Consider the following 16,474-nt stretch of genomic DNA (forward strand, 5'->3'; position numbering starts at 1 on the left):
GAAACTCTAATAGATTGGGCATTAAAGAGCAATGTGTAAGTTTCCTCATGTGCTATGAACTGATGTTTGTCTGAGCTGTGAGAATCCTATTTCTCAAGCTGTGCTGAGCTGGGGACGGTATGCTTCACCACCATTTCCTTTAACCACCAGTGAGACAACATGAACATGTGGATACAAAACTGGTTTGGGGAGACTGAAAGTTTATTCCTGCCTCTGCTACCGAGTTGAAGCTGCTCAATTAACTTCATTAGAACTTTGTTTCTTTTTCCAGTGTGTGCCTGATTTGACTGACTCTTCAGAGCATACGCCATTTGGGAGATGTGTTTCCCTATACGCTTATGCGGGGTCCAACTGCGGTTGGTCTTCTGGATACTATTGTAGTTCAAATGATGAATATATTAGTTTCAAGGTATTTAATACCAATATTTGAAAGCCTTCATTGAATTATTTTTTTCTGGGGTAAACCTGTACCTAATACCTCCAGCAAATGGAGACTATGAGGACTGTCTGCCTTAGTACTGCATCAGTATGGTGGTTTGTATGCAGAGAAACAGAGTATTGCTAATTAAATCATCCTGTGGATTGTATGGGGATCCAGAACTAAACATTTACCTGTTTGTTACAATACTGTAAAAATATAAACCCGGTAGCTGCCATTGTAATGGTCACAGCATTAGATCCTGTGTGTGTATCTAGCATCAGAGCTGTTAGACCCTGTTGGCACTCTGCAACCTAAAGGGCTTGTACACAGTAGCCTGGAGAGTTCCCTGAGGTGGGGCTTCCAAAAGCGACACTAGAATTTGTTGGAGGTCACTGGTTCCGGTGTGAGGTTTGGCCCATCTGGCTTGAGGAGTATTTCTCAACTCTCAGACGTTTGCACGCACGTTTGCTGGTACTGCTAGCAGTTATCTTCTACACCAGTGGTCCCCTTGGAGTACCTTCCTTCAAGGCTCAGGGATGAAAGGTGTAGACAAAGCATAGCTCTTAATCTAACAGCGCTAACTCCTGCTAACCTGGTTTTCTGGGAGGAGGACTTTACTTGTGTTCACCAGGCATCCAAGTTTTTAACCCTCTTTCATTTTCATGCTATGGAAGGAATCCTGTAGGTGTATTTTTAAAAAGAACCATGTCTGAAGTGTGTTGGACAGTTTTTTGGTAATCTGAGAACATTATAAGGTACTTCCAAAAAGCAACCACTTTTTTAAAGTAGTTTGGGGATGGGAGGATGCTGCCACTTGTTGAGTTGAGTAAATGTGTGAGGTGGAGAGGTTATTTATTGTGTGCGACAGGCATTGTACAGTCAAAAGGACTGATAGCTTGCACGTTCTATCAGTGGCAGGTCTGTGATGAGTTCATATATTCAAAGAACAGAAGCTGGGAAACGGTATGCAATGACTGACAGGCTTTTCAGTTGCCTTTTGTCTGTTTTAAAATATTCTTAATTAAATTAACGTCTTCTGAATGAGAGGCTGCAGTGCCATGCTGACAGAGCAGCATTCAGCGGGCAGCCATGCTTCCCGCTGGCGAGCGGCAGCAGTGTCAAATGACATTCGGATGGGAGAGAGCTGGTGCTGACCATCTGATTTCCCAAACATGAAAACAATTAATTTATTCAGCTTTTGCTTTAATTGGGCATTAGGGTGGAAGCGTGATATAAGTACATTTCCTTTGCAGTTGTGCCAGTGCTTTCTCGTGGAAAAATACACCTGCTCTGATTGTAACAAGGAGGCATCAGAAAGCAGAATTACAGTTAAAGCAAAACTGAGTTTAATTTGGCTGAGAGACAGGGTGCAGTGGTTTTAATCAAATGGAGAGCCTTTCCTGTGAGAGATTGAGTTACTCCACAGTAGAAAGCGTCTTACTTTTTAATTTTTGACATGGATGGTCAAGAAGCAGAGCTCTAGCTAGCTGTACCACTGCTGTGTAAGGTTTAACTTCCCTGTGAAATGTTTTTTGGGAAAATGCCTTCATCAGTTGCAGTTTTTCTTGTTCTGCTGTATCTCTCTTTAAATTGAAAGAGTTAAAGTAGACACCCAAGTCTGTGAACTCAGGGAAGAGCGCTCTCAAAGTGGAAAAAGATACCTGGTTTATATTTTGTCAGAAACCTACAGTCAGAAGAGTGCAAAGTGTGCACGCTGCAGAGGGGGGAAATGCTGTAACCTCCTCTGTGATGTTAGATTAGCAACCTGATGCCCTGCCATTGCATTGCCCTTGTCTGCTGAAGGTGTGGAATAACTCAGCAGAAGAATGGAAATTAATAGGTGATAAATTTATTTTGACACAGATGAGCTGTGTGATTCAGAGGGGGAAAATTGCAGGCATAATGCATTCAGGAAATACAGCGAAGCAGTCAAAACTCAGAAGTTCATGAAGCGTATTTAGATGTCAGCATTCTGACAAGTCTCAATAGCACATATTCTTGCTGAAAATGAAAATGGGCGTTTTTTCCTTAACTGTCTGGAGGTTTATTGGACACATTGGGGGCAGGATTCGGAGTTAACTAGGCTTAATTAATAGTCTGTTCTAGCTTCGTAGTGCAGACAGCAGTAGCTCTACTGACAGTGAAACTGCAGATTGACACAAACTCTACAGATAAAGTCCAGCCAAGATAAACTCACACCATCTTTTCATGCATGTGTAGGTGTGTGTCCTCGGGTATGAATTTTCGGCTCTGGGCTTAACAAATTATTTCTGTGAATGGCATCTCTTTCATTACGAACTTCATTGAGTAACCAAGACATTTTGAGGACTATGTAGACTTCTGAATTATAAACAAATTCCAGAAGAAGATTCCACCTTTTTGCCAAATAAAATATACAGTAGTTACATTTTAGCAAAATGTCATTGCACTTTATCAGGGCACATATTCATTCCAGGCCAGCCATTATGAAAACTTATGGGTTCATTTGGAGAAAAGATTAACTGTTCAAAGTAGCCCAGATCATTGGCAAAGTGGTAACAAAAATAAATACTGCTAATGTTGTTATTAAAGATATATCAATTTTTAAGGGGAAAAAAGTGATTCTTGGGGAAGGTATTCTGAGGGAAAAAATTATTAAAATGGATCTGTCTCTGTTTTGGGGCCGGTATCATGGTGGTGGTGTTCCCTCTCTCCCCAACCTCCCACCCAGTTCCTGGCACTTCTCATGGAGGAGGTTGGTGTGACAGCTCTTGTTCAGCTAAAGCTTTGTTCATAACAATCCCTATAAGAAATACTGATTTCTTTTTTCTAGTGTTGTGAGTTAAAGTATCTCAGATTTACAGAGGATCACTTCTTTTCAGTATCAGAGGGGGGTAAGAACAGAGTAGCTGAAGTAAAATCCTGCTTGCATTCTGAAGTCTGACATAACTTAGCATATAAGATGTTGACTGTCATGTTTCCCTAGGTATTACATAGCAAACTTGAGGTGCTTAAGAGAGCTCCCACTAGGCCATGAGTGAGGAGAGTATTTATCCTGCCTATTAGCCTTGGCAGAACCTGAAATGAAACTCTTACACTCAAGAGACAATTAATTTTATAATGCTGAATGAAGAGAGCAATGCCTTAAGTGCTGTCAGCAGGCTATGCTGAATTCATCTGAAAGGCAAGTTTCTTCTCGGTGATTGCACCATACCACTGTCAGGAGAGTATTGCAAGGGTTAAGTCATTTTTTTTATACAACACTCTTTTTCTGAAAGAATCTGTTCAGATGAAAAATATCCTAAAGAAGAGATGAAAACACCATTTCAGGGTTTTTGTCTGTTTAAGCAAATGACATAAGAGGTGGGATTTCCCTGAATAGAAATCTCCCTGTTTGTACAGCATCTAGCGTAAGATCTCTCATGGATCACTATGGCACAGTATAAAAGTTTATTAATTATTATAGCATGACCTATTTGGGCACTATTGGCTTTCCAAAAGCAATCTTTCTGTTACAGTGGCACAGGATTTTCTCCATCAATTCTTTAGATGTCTTCTAGTCTGAGAGCCCAATGCCTTCTCTCCTGCTGCTTTGCGGCATCACTTTTGCATCAACACAAGGGTAGCATGAAACACACACTGACCCGAAACTTGGCATTTGGCATTCAGGGTGTGCTGATGCTAACAGTAAGACAGTGATGAACCATGTGGTAGGAAGAGCAACCTAGAGGCACTGCTAAGAGGCAGTAATCCAGGGCTGCTGTCAGGCTTTGGCACAGTGACAAAATACCATGGAACTGTCATGCAGGAAGCCTCGTTGCCTGGCTACTCACTGCAAAGTCTGTAACCTCCTGTTATGTTATACAGTAGGATTGGTGGCATAGTTTACATTATTTTTTAATATAAAATGCCACTGGTAATGGTTCAGCGTTAGGGAAAATTTGGGACATGTGGAATTTGCCCACCAAAGAACCAGAATACTGGTGGTGGTGGTTTACCTGCGTTACCTTGGATGTTGTTATTTGCCCTTTGGTTTTTGATCATTTTTTCTTCTCTCCATAGTGGTCCCTGCCTCTGATTCCCTGAGGCTGTGGGAAATTGATGATGGACTGAAAGGAGAGCAAGGGCTGTAACCGAATGGCTTGGCAGCAGGCTTTGGGTGCACTTAAGCCCTCAGACATTTAAAGTTGCTGCAGAAGCAGTTGCAGGGAGGTATTGTCTGTGCCATGAACAAAGCATGCAGATGACTGTGAACTGATGTTTGGGAACGGATTGGGTAATAAAACGGTGCGACCACGCTGCAACATGGTGTGGACAGACCTTACCTTACTGCAATTTCAAAAGCAGTCTAGCACTAGCAAGAGGGAGCTCAGCACGGGCTCTTGTGCTCCACTGGTGAGCCCTGTCTGAGCATTGCGCTGGTCTTATTAGTGTGAGCTGTGGGAACGCGCTGCTGTCTGCAGTTATCGTGCTGCCTGGCTCTCTGCAGCTGTCTGAAGTAGGAGGAGATCACTGTACGTGAGAGGAATCCCAAGAGCAGTATCAAAAATGGCAAAGCGACCAAGAAGTTTGATTAACCAGGAAAGATCAAAAGAGCTGCAGGACTTAGGTTTGGCCAGGTGATTAAGACACAACCTGAACTGTACAAAGGCATTTTGGGAGTCTCACAAGAGGAGGAATTTCAAATTAGCTGAAGCAAAAACTCTGGCTGAAGGTCAGGAAAGGTACTGCAGCGTGAGCAATCCAGCGATCCGTTTACTTTGGGTACCAGCTGGAGGTGCCCAGCTCGGCTCAGAGCCTCTTTGTGCCAGGCACAGTATGGGCGTACACAGGGGTACAGCCTGCATGCGTGCTGCAAAAAGGGGGTCACCTGGGGCTTTCGAAGCACACCAGGCAAGGCAACAGAGCAGATCCTGTTTCGGAGGAGTCCTGCAGGAGAGAGGGGATAGGCAGGATGAGCTATTAGGTAGGCTGTACAAACTTTGCTCTGCGTGATTTTGGCTTAGAGTGAGGTGGGTGTGTATACACGCTCCACGTGGTATTTTTAACTAGCTGATGTTATGTTTCTTTGAACCCTTTTAAAATGTCGGGAGACTGAAGGCTTTTGTTATAACAAGCAGAGCCTGACACACTGCTGAGGATTTGCAGCTGTGAAATGGGGGAAAAAAACTGGCACTAGGGGAGGTTGTTCCTTCTTAAGTAGCGCCCGCTCCCCCGGTAAGCCCCAGGGAGGGGTTCGGGAGGTCCTGCCTTCCCAGCACCAACCAGCATTGGCAGCACTTCCCAAGCAATTCTTGTTACGCCTTTTACCTGAATGCATAAATAGGCCTTATATATATATATATATATATGTGATACGTATATTAAAAATATCTCTATATATGTGCTGTTCCTCCTATATAAATAAAGGTGCAGTATTGGAATTGGCCTCCTGTTAGAGACATGTTCAGCTTGTCATCTGTTGCATTTCACTGTAGCTTGTTCAGAGGGGGGCAAAAGTTGATTTTATTTTTTATTTCCAATGTCTGGGAGAACAAATAATGAGTCTCGAAATGTAGATAAACCACTGGAATTATTGTAAGCAATATTGACTTGAGGGAAAAAATGCTTACTTTTTTCTTTTGGGATTTTGCTCTTTTTTTGTTGAATGAAGTCCTTCCCTTTTGCTCTCTGAAATTAGCCAGAAGTGGTTGATAACTTTTTGTTTGTTGTTTTCTCATCCAGCAATTATTAGTGTTCAGCTTTAGAGAGCTCTGCAACCCATCACCTATTTTTTCCTTAAGTTTGATGTGGAAGAAGCAAAGTAAATTTTGTGATTCTGACATACATGAGAATTAAATATTATTTCTGAGTAAATGAATGATGCTGGAACTCATGGGCTGGAAAATCAGCTGATATAAAAACAGCACAGCACCATTTGAACTAAAACCTTTATTATAACTTTTATCAGCTGAATTTATGTAAATGTATGGTAACACTAAGCTTAGTCCTGCATCTCTGAAGTCAGGAGGGAGGTGGCTCAGATGGGCTGTGCCAATGGGTGAAGCTCTGACATGCATGTGTCTCACGCTATCTTATTTTCAACACTTCTTTAGGACAGAGTTTGAAGATGGACTCATCAAGTAGAGGGAAAAGAGCATTAACGTGCAGGGGAAATTTTTTACATTTCAAAATCCACTGTTACCTCTTGCTGGGCTCATTGTGCATCAGTAAGTTAAGTTTTGGCTTGAAAGAGATTTTTGGCTCAGGGTGCATTTGCAGTAGCAGGGGGAGTGTGACAAGATGCAAACCAGAGCCGCGAGGGGTTGCTCCGGAGCTTGCCACTTCTTGTGACCTTACAAGCGTTGCTGAGGGCAGCAGCCACAGAGCGGGTTAGGGCGAGGAGGACAGATGGCTGCAGACTTGCTCCGGCAGGTAGAAAACATGGCAAGAGGCAAGTTCTTCACAAGGGCATTTGCCACTGCCTCTTCTCTTGGCTCAGGCAGCAAAAAGCTGATTTCGCCATTAGGAGATGGCCAGAAGGCTGGAAAATGTAAAAGGACGGGAGAAAAGAAATGGGGTCAGGAGCTGGGAGTGAAAGGCTGATTGCTTGGGAGTGCTCTCCCCAGGCACAGACCGTGGGCAAGCAGAGATAAATTGTATGTATGAATAGAAAATAGATGGGATCTGACCTTGCTTACTGAGGAGTTTAATGAGGGTTCAGACAATGAAATCAGGGGAAGGAGATAGTTGCCGTAATTTTAATCTTTGTTTATCTTTACATAGTCTTAGAAAAAATGTTATGTATTTTAAATGAGGGAACAAGTACAGAGGAGAGAAACGGCTAACTGCTCTGTGTCTCTGAATGCTATTTTACCAAGAGGTCCCTGAGCTGATACGGGTCTGTATCATAATTTGCCATGGACTTCATACTTTTATTAGAATTACTAGCAGTGTTACAAACTCAATTTACCTGTCATCTGCTGAGATGAAGGGAACAGTATGATTGTTGGAATGGCTGATGTCGGTGCCCCTTGGTTGTTTCAAGTTACTAATGTTATTTTTTCAGGTATAGAAAGTGTTGTTATTACATGGATGGGCAACAGTACTTCACTTGGGTTTTGGTTCACTGTTTTTGCTTGTTGAAACATTGGCAAGAGTACAAGTTTTTCTTTTCTTTTTTTAGGATGCAGAAGGTTCAAGTTGCAACACTCAGGACTTGGACATTTCCAAGATGTGATGGAGTCTTACGGCAGGAACTAAAAGGTGGTTCCCTGCCAGGTCTGAGCTGCTGCCCAGGGAAAACAAGTGATAGAGGAAGGGTTACAAAGAGAAGAATTTAATTTTTTTTTTCTTTTGACAGCTGGCTAATCTTTCTGAATTTGGAAGGTCATAGTCACGAGGCATAGGCAGAGTAATAATAGCAACGTGTGTCTGACAGAATGCCCCGCTGCTTTATGGCTATTAGGAAAATACCACAGGAATTAATTTTTTTAAAACAGCTCAGTGTTGCAGGCATAAGCGGTGTGACTGTGGTTGCAGGAAAAAGTTCTGGCTTCTTAGTTCCTAAAGTAAAAAAAATCCTGTTTGCTTAATATTTATCTTGAGGACTAAATTGGCCTCTCGTGCCAGAGAAAACAGTCTTTGGGTTCAGCAGGTCCTGCGGCAAAGAAACTTTATTATAGGTTGGGCAGGATCTGGCAAACACTGCCAGGTGCAGTGCTTTATACCTAACGTGAATCTTCCTGGTAGACAGGGGCCTAAACTTAAAAGTATGCAGCTGAGGATAAAGGCTTTGATAGCCTGTTTTTCATCAAAAGCTCAAAACCACAGCAGCAACACAGAACTGGAAGATGGAGAGAAAAAAGTTGGGCTCCTGGAACAAACTGGAGAGTAAGAGAAAAAGTGCAGCTGGGAAACTTTGAGAGTGGTGTGAGGAGGAGGTGGAAAAGGTAGGAGAGGAAGCAACCTGTGCAGAGGATGGGGAGCTGTACCCCCACATGGTGTGCCACAGTGGGTGCATCCAGCTCCGAAGCACACGCACACACTTACTGTGGACAAGATAAAGAAATACTCCAGTTCTGAATTCACAGTCTGTAGCCACTTGCTGCTTAATTCAAGATTTGGTTATGCTTAGAAGCAATGCCAGTGCTTGCTCTCCTGCTGTCAGTTGATGGTGTCTGTCAGCATGCCGGCTGCTAGGGCTGCCATCACACCATGGGTTGGGTAGTGCAGGCTTGATAGGCTGTATAAATTCAGGTGGTTGTTCTTTGTGGATTGCCCAACCACAAAGGCTCAGAGGCAAATGGGGCTTTTTCCAGTTTGATTTGAAGAGACTTGGTTTGAATCTGTTCACACCAGGAGCTTGATCCAGCCTTAACTGAAGCCAGGGGCAGTGGCGGCAGGATTGGGCCCTGCCAGGACTTAGAAACCCCACTGTGGCGAGGTGTGTGGGTGTTGTGATGCCCACGGCTGCCTGCCCTCATGCTGTGCAGAGACAGCACACAGCTGCGTAACAGGGCAGCGCAGCTGCATTAACACAGGCTGTGCCCGTGCTGGTTTATCCCACTGGGGGAAAACAGCAGATCTAGGGCCTGTCTGGAGTGGTGTTGGCTTGGCACCAGGTCCCCTGGTGCAAGAGCACCATTAGCTGCAGGGGCCCCGGCTGGGTGGTGGGTATTGCCTTTGCATTCTGCCCAGGGAGTAGAGCCCTCAGCTGGGACTAATTGGGGCAACCCAACTTCTCCACCAGCCCAGAGGGTTGTAATGTCTGGAACCAGAGGAGGTGGTTTGAGGGTTTGCATTTTGCAGGTGAGAGTGCCAGTACTTCAAGTGTAGTGCTTATAAAACTGCTGGTAGGTCTGTTGAAGAGCTTTTGACAGGTTGGTGTCACTGTGGGCTGGAAGCTCTGCAGCAAAACCGTAATGTGCTGAAATGTGAGGCTGCAAAGAGCTCTCCCTTTGTCTTGCCCTGATGTTGCCCTGGTTTAGTGTTGGTGCAAATGCATTTTGTAAAAGACTTTGAATGCTGGTAGCTGTTTAATGAAAGAATCCACTTTGGATTCTTGTAGAGTGCTCTGCATAGGAGATAGGTATGACATGCAGTACCTAGGTAGGAAGAAGAAAAACTGTAGCACAAAGCAGAATATGGTGAAGAAGGGAGGAATGTTGTGTTTCAGTTCTTTGATGTGGGCAAAAAGAAATTTGTTTGTTTTCAGGTACAGGAGAAATAGGATTTTAAACAACAGTTCTTACTTGGAGTAAGAACTCCATTTACTGTATCTGCTTTGAAACGCTGCTTGGATATTTGTTACTGGAGCACATGCGGCTCTTCTGCAGTGAGTTTGCCAACTGCTTGGCAAGGGACGGGGGAAATGCCTGTTAAAAATTAACTAGCAACTGAGATAAATCACGTATAAACAGCTCAAGGAGCACAGTGATTTCATCAGTATCTGATCTGCTTGCTTGTCTCATGGCTGCCCAAGTTCCTTTGTAATGTTTTTTTGGTTTTCTCTGCTTTGTGCACAGTGGCATTCTAGATGCCCTGCTCAGCAACTCCTTCAGGAGAGAAAGTCAGATGTGTTTCTCTGAGCAGCTGAGAGGATTCATTATAATGAGAAGCAAGGTATTTTGTATGGTATTAACGAAGGACCTGATCTTGTGCCACAGAAGCCAATGGCAGATGGGTCCAAAACAGCTTCAGCGTGCCTCACCTGACTGTGGCGGTGGCAAAAGGGCCAAGTCAGAGGTCCAGGCTTCTGGAAGTTACAGACAAATTAAACTTGTTTGTAAGCTTTCTCCCTTCAATAATGCTGGATAATGGAGGCTTTTAATTGTGCTGCTGCTTTTAACTAACTGCTATTGCCGGTTAGGCTAGTTGACCTGTGTGCTGTGGTTGTGTGTCAAGAGGACAGTGTGTAGCAGTAGGATACGCGAGTAGGTTCAAGTAAATGGCGTTTATCTACCTTTAGGTGCACGATATAAGTATTTGCCTACTTCTGTTATCTGCCACGTGGGTGAGTTTACTCACCTTACAGCAGTATAAATAAGGGTGTGGAGAGGTGCACAGAGAAAATTCCTGCTGGTCCCTTGAACATGTTTAGGGAGCTCCCGGGCAGCTTCACCCCTTGGCTGAAAGGCCGGTGGGTGAAGCCTGATACCACTGGAGCAGCCTGTGCCTGTTCTGCTACAGCTCTGTACAGTTCCCTTATGAGTGCAAGAGGTTTGTATTCCCAAAAGTGCGGTCATCAAAGGCTAGAGCTTGTTTGTACAGTCTGTACACATCCCCTAAGGGAGTTGTTGCCCCGTCACTGAGACGTGAAGCATGGGTTGTCCGTATTGAGTGTTGGGACACAGCTATCGTTCCACGGATATTTTTAATAGCAAGGTTTGAAAATCCCCCTCATGTATTATTTTCATGTCGCAAGGTTGCCTTGCGGTCACTATTGGCAGCCTCACATGGTTTGGAGATGCTGTGTTCCCGGGCTGTCCCAGGCAGACCGACCATTGGAAAACTCACCAGTTGAAGTGTGTGTCAGTGCATTTCAGGGCCAGGAATGGAGCCGAGTTGTTTTGCACTGCCATGCTGGTGAGTGCAGTTGCAGGATTCCTTGCATTCCCCATTTGTGCCTCCTGTAGTTTCACCCATAGGTGCCTCTTGAAGGATTATAGTTCAGATCCATTTGCCGCATGCTCAGGATGTTGCCTTATTTGGGTTTTTTGTGCGGTTTTCTACCTACGCGCTACTTGCAGTACGCAGGGGATTTCGGTCAGAGCAGCTAGTGCAGAGGGTGGTACTGAATGGGTCTCCTCTGCTGAGGGTCCCTCATTGGGAAGGAAGCAGACTTGCATGTCAGGGAAGGAAAATCTCTTCCTTACCTTCATCAAGGAACATGAAAGTTTGAATTTGCCCAATGTCTTTAGTAGCACAGCTCATACATCTGACAAAACTTGAGAGAAAAATGAAGAGAGTTGCATGTGTTAGGGACCATGTGGTCCCAGCCAGCTGCGGAGGGTTAGTCATCATTTGTGTGTTGCTGCAATGCCAAACACAGTCTTTGGGCTAAGTGGTGTCCTGCGAGACACCCTGAGGTGGGTGGCTGAGTAGAAGATGAGGAACAGTGTTACAAAGAGCCTGAGTGAGAGGCCAGCGGACGGGAGCTCTGTGGCCAAGCCGTATTTGAACCCTTACAATTTTTGTCTAGCCCTCTAACCACCTATGTAAGTGGATCAAAGGCTATAAAGGTGATGAAGGCTATATACTTGATGTATGATGTACTTTCTCTGCCTGTTTTTCATATTAATTAAATATTTTTTTCAAGCCGCAGTCCCGTATTTGTTTATTTGGCAAATTACTCCAATAAAAGCTGGCAGAGTAGCTCACAGTGAGTTTCCCAGCGAGCGTGTGAATGTGCCAGGGCTGCTTGCTAATACACAGCCAAGCTGCCAGAGTGCTGAGGTCTCCTAACACCCCACAAAACTGCCTGATGTACCTTGTGGGTAATTAAACATAACTCGCTTTTAGCAATCTGCTTCAGTAATGGAGTTCAGCCAATTAAAGTATCTTTTTATAAGCAGGATAAAATCAGTGGCATACGACAGGAGGGTAACTGAATTGCTCACGGTTTAATGACACTTCTAACTATGCAATAAAGGTGCCTGGTTTCTGTGTAAATTGTTGTACGCTATAGAGTTGTGGCGTTTAATATTAGTGAGCAGTTTCAGTGTCTTCGAGCCCTGTTCATACACTCCAAGCCACAATGACTAAAGGGATCCTCTAGACTGTAAAGAGAATCATGTATTTGGTATCTGAGAACACTAAACATCCCGTCTGGGCATGGAAACCTTGAAAAGCCCTATGGGATCACAACTTCTCCTGTCCTCCAGCTGGTCCAAGAAACTGAGGTAAGATGACATTTCCTGAGCTAACTCAGAACTTGAGAGGGATGGAAGTCAAAGTGTCTCTCTTGGGTGCTCTTCTGAATCCTACTAATCAAATTTCTTGCCTTAGACAGTCTTCCAGTTATTTTCCTCATTTGAAAGCATTACTGGCACTGCTCAGTGCTTATTTGGGTTTAGTTCTCTACTCATATCAGGCTGGATGTCAAGATGGTCTTTGCTGAGGTGTTGTCATCACCAGCTGAGGTGGCATACATCGTATGAGCTCCCAGATGAGGAGCTCTTGTGCTAGACCTGAAGCCAGGGATGTGAGAGTGCATTTCACTGTGCCACTCAGTATTTGTATCTAGATGGAAAGGTCTGGGAAAAGGGAAGAAAGTTTACTTGCACTTGGCATCCCAAAATAATGGTATTAAGATCCAATGAGTAAGTTCCAACATTTGCTGGAGCAAAATGATAGGCAAGAGGCTTGTTCTTTTAAGTCAGCCAGCATTTTTTTTCTTAATTTAAAATTTGGATGTTGCCTTTGATCTGTTACTGATCACATATCAAGGTATACTTTTGGCTGCTTATCTTTTTTCTCTGGGCATTTGTTCTACATGTGTATTATTGTGCTCATCTGGGAATAAAATCATGTAAAAACATACTTTAAATTGGCAGTGGTTCCCTTTTTTTTTGGCAGAACCACTGTGGAGCAGCTGTGTGACAACCTGAGACAGAGGCTCTGAGGAAAATGTGTTTTAGGAGTCGACTGTGCAGCTTTCCCAGCGGGAGTGTTGGTGGGGCTTCCCATTGTGCTTCCTCTGTGGATTGGGAATGTGGCACAACGGGGAAGGCTGACAAGGCACCGTTTGAGGCCTGCAGCAGGAGGGGGACCAAGGGCAACTCTTCCTTCTTCTTCCACATCAGACTGCTGTGTGGGCCAAGAGCACCAAGAAACACAGCTGTCTGTCCCCCTGTTGATTTCACGAGCTTGCAGGACCTGAGGGGTTGTAGCCATGGTCAGTGTTTTTTCCCAGGGGTACAAGAAGGTGTGATCACATTTGAGGACACCAGTCACAACTCTTGCTAGGGACCGGACCTTGGTGTGAGGGTGGTAGGTATGAGCATCCTTGGGATTTTATTCATAGGGATTTTTGTGAGACTGTCACACAGCTGCATTTCAGCATCGGTGGTGTCTGTGTAGAAAGAGGTAGTGCATGGGGCAGGGGGGGACAGCAACCTCTCCCTCTCCCCTGTGCTCACTCCTCTTGCTTTGATGACACCTGCCCTAGCTCTGGCTTTTGATGACTGGTTTCTTGTTTGCTGGCTCTGTTGTATATGTAGCTCTGCAAAGTACTTTTCACAAAGCAGCCACAAAGCAGGCCAGTTGTGCAAGCTGAGAGGCAAACTGTGTGCATTTGCATCAGGGGATTGGCAGAGCATTTCTGAAGGAAAGGATGTGTTTTACTATTCATGTCATGCTGCTGTGTCCTCAGAAAGCACTCTCTTCACCTGCCTACAGTGCACAGGGCACACCTGTCATGGCTTAAATCAGGACTTGCAAGGCGGGGCTGTGCCTGGGTAGGTTTGAGGCTGTTTCTGCGGGTGCCGTTCTGGGGAGTCAGGACCTGCAGCGACATTGAGCCCCATGGGCTCCAGCTCTCCCAGCAAACGCTGGCACAGCATCAGCCCTCACCAGCCAGCTCTGCTCCAAACAGCTCCTGGTATGGCTGGCAGCCAGCTCACCCTGGCATCAGCTGTTCACAGATAGAGTGCGCATCAACACCCTGTTGGGGAGAAGGGGATTTAATAGTATGGATGCATGGATATAGATTTAATAGTACGGATACAGGTATTATGTGTTATCTAACCTCAGGGATGGAGGACAGTCCCAGGCATGTTTAATTGACTAATAAAGCAGTGGCCTCTGTGGAGTTCATGGAGACTTAATTTCTGTTAAGTTGATATTATTACAAACTGAGAAAGAAGAATCTTTCTTAAACCAAGTGGAGTATTACATGACTATGCCACCAGACCCATGAGGTTTTGCATTGTATATGGAAGCTTAACATTACCAGTTTCCTTGCAGAGGAGAAGGATGGGCACTCACTATGATACACGTCCGGTCCTTTTGTTCTTTTGAAACCAATTTTCTTTGAAAGGCTTTTTTTTTTGTTGTTTGCAGTAAGAAGCCACAGGTACTGAACTGGAGTGTATGCATGCTGCAGTAATCCTGCTTCCTGCATAGGGAAATTCTGTCTTGGACAATCCTGATGGGGAAAAAATTTGTGGTGAGTCCATTTCTTTGAGTTTTTGACCTAAAGTGGGGGCAGGGGCAAAAGGCAAGGGAAGAGGTGATGTGGTCCCCACCCTTCTGCTGGGGCAGCAGTGGTACCAGAGCAATGATGGTGTCTCCCTGAAATCCCATGTAAGTGGCAATCCCAAACTTTAGCACTGGTGTTGCATGCAAATGCAGTAAAATCATTCTCTGAATACGCACTGTACCTTGTCTTTCCAGGTGTTTGCCAAACTCAAAATGAACATCAAAAGGATTCTGGATGAGAGTCTGAAATGAGAACATGGGCTGTTGAAATGCATGATGAGGAAAAACCTGGAAGAAGAGTGTGAAAGAGGACGATTCCTGGCCTGAACAAAAGGTAAAAAGTCATAAAGTAGAAGGTTAAAAATTACAGAAGTGCTGTAGTACCTTGTGGTCAGACGAAGGCAGGATTTGGCTGTATCACAGAGAGAGGAGCGTCCTTATTCTGTGTGCTAGATAAATACTTGGCTTCCTTGCTCAAACACTTAATACTTCCCACAGCCTATTGGGCGCAATACGCATCCGTGTGCACACACATGCGCACAGTATATGCAATTATACATAATGTTTCCTGGTATATAGGGTACAGAGATGCTGTAGAGATGGCCCTTTTGCTCTAGGGATGTAGAAGAGTGGTTTGATGGCAATGGAGGCTTGTTCCTGGGGAGTGCTTTAATAGCTGGATTGCAGGAAAACAGTGAAGTGGCAAAAATCTGCCAATGTAGTACAGAATGAGGTTAAATATTACTAAGAGTAAAGAAAGAATTGGTTGATTCTTAACAGCTATTGGGAAGCAACCTGAGGAAAATTAATGATGGAGTGCCTGATCTATAGAGTGAGGAATTATTTCTGTCTTATCCAGAAAATTCAGGTCCACTTTGCTTTGTTGTGTGACATGTTATTAAGAAAATGCGGGATAGATCTATACTTTTGACATGTATCAAGCATGTGTAAGCATGATATCCCATCTGGCTCTCTGGAGTTAAATTAGAGATTTCTTAGGACAAAAAAGGCAACCTAACACCAACAGTCCAGTGAGCACTCGCATCCAGTAATTGGATCAGCTATCCTGATCTCGGTGATGTTACCCAGGCTGTTTGTCAAGTTTAAGAAGTGAGAGAAATAAAAAATAAAAAAAACATTCATTTTTCAAAAAATGGGCTATCTCAGCCCAAAGGAACCAGCAAGAGTACTGTCTAGAGGACAGTTTGTTTCAAAACAAAGGAACAGGGTTTGTGCTTGGAAGAGGTCATACAAGTGCACAAGGAGAATTGGTAAGAGCAGAGCAGCTAGAATGTGATTTGATTCATTTTGGACTGACTTAAAATCCTGAAAACCTACATGGAGCTGGTGTCTGAACTCTATAGGTGCTTCAGTCCGTACTGTTAAAGTTGTCTTTGTGGCCCCTGAAGGCCTTCAGTCCGTTGGCATCTTCTTCTCAACCAAATAAAGCATTATGCACATTCAAAATGCATTTCCTCACTTATCGCTAGGTCAGTTTGATGCAGTAGGTGTGCTCTGGGAATGCATTAACTTTCAACGCTTGAGGAGGTTTCTGTGTTCTTTCAAACCGCTTCTGGAACTTACGACTAAAATGTCTCTTACTTCTTTCTAAAGTTGCAGGTTTACACCAATGCAGCACTCATCTCGATTTTTTTTACTGGCGTGGAAAAGCTGAAGTCATAAAAACTTGTGTGACTACAGGACATCAGGATAAAACAGCAGGTAAGAAAGTGTTTTAACTACCAGGGAAACTTTGATAATTTGGTGTTTGAGATCCAGATCTATATAAATAAAAATTGCATAGGATTTAACTGGGCCTCAGTTGACAACCTAACATTCACAATTAAAATTTTAAAGACAGACAGCTACAGTTTATCTTGTTGCATATCTTTA

The 16,474-nt window shown here is 44.1% G+C and overlaps 1 long non-coding RNA gene across 3 annotated transcripts in view; it reads left to right on the forward strand.

Annotated features, from left to right (window-relative positions):
• LOC128135977 (uncharacterized) overlaps window positions 1-16,474 on the forward strand; it is a 36,743-nt gene that overhangs the window by 14,344 nt on the left and 5,925 nt on the right. For 2 of the 3 annotated variants that reach the window (XR_008233236.1, XR_008233237.1), the window contains 3 exons: window positions 14,444-14,549; window positions 14,777-14,915; window positions 16,196-16,303. This is a non-coding gene — a long non-coding RNA (uncharacterized LOC128135977). Of the gene's footprint in view, window positions 1-13,294; window positions 13,373-14,443; window positions 14,550-14,776; window positions 14,916-16,195; window positions 16,304-16,474 lie in introns of those variants that run through there. The other variant, XR_008233238.1, reaches the window with a different exon arrangement.

The sequence above is a fragment of the Harpia harpyja genome, chromosome 2 (genome assembly GCF_026419915.1).
Source record: "Harpia harpyja isolate bHarHar1 chromosome 2, bHarHar1 primary haplotype, whole genome shotgun sequence".
Taxonomy (NCBI): Eukaryota; Metazoa; Chordata; class Aves; order Accipitriformes; family Accipitridae; genus Harpia; species Harpia harpyja.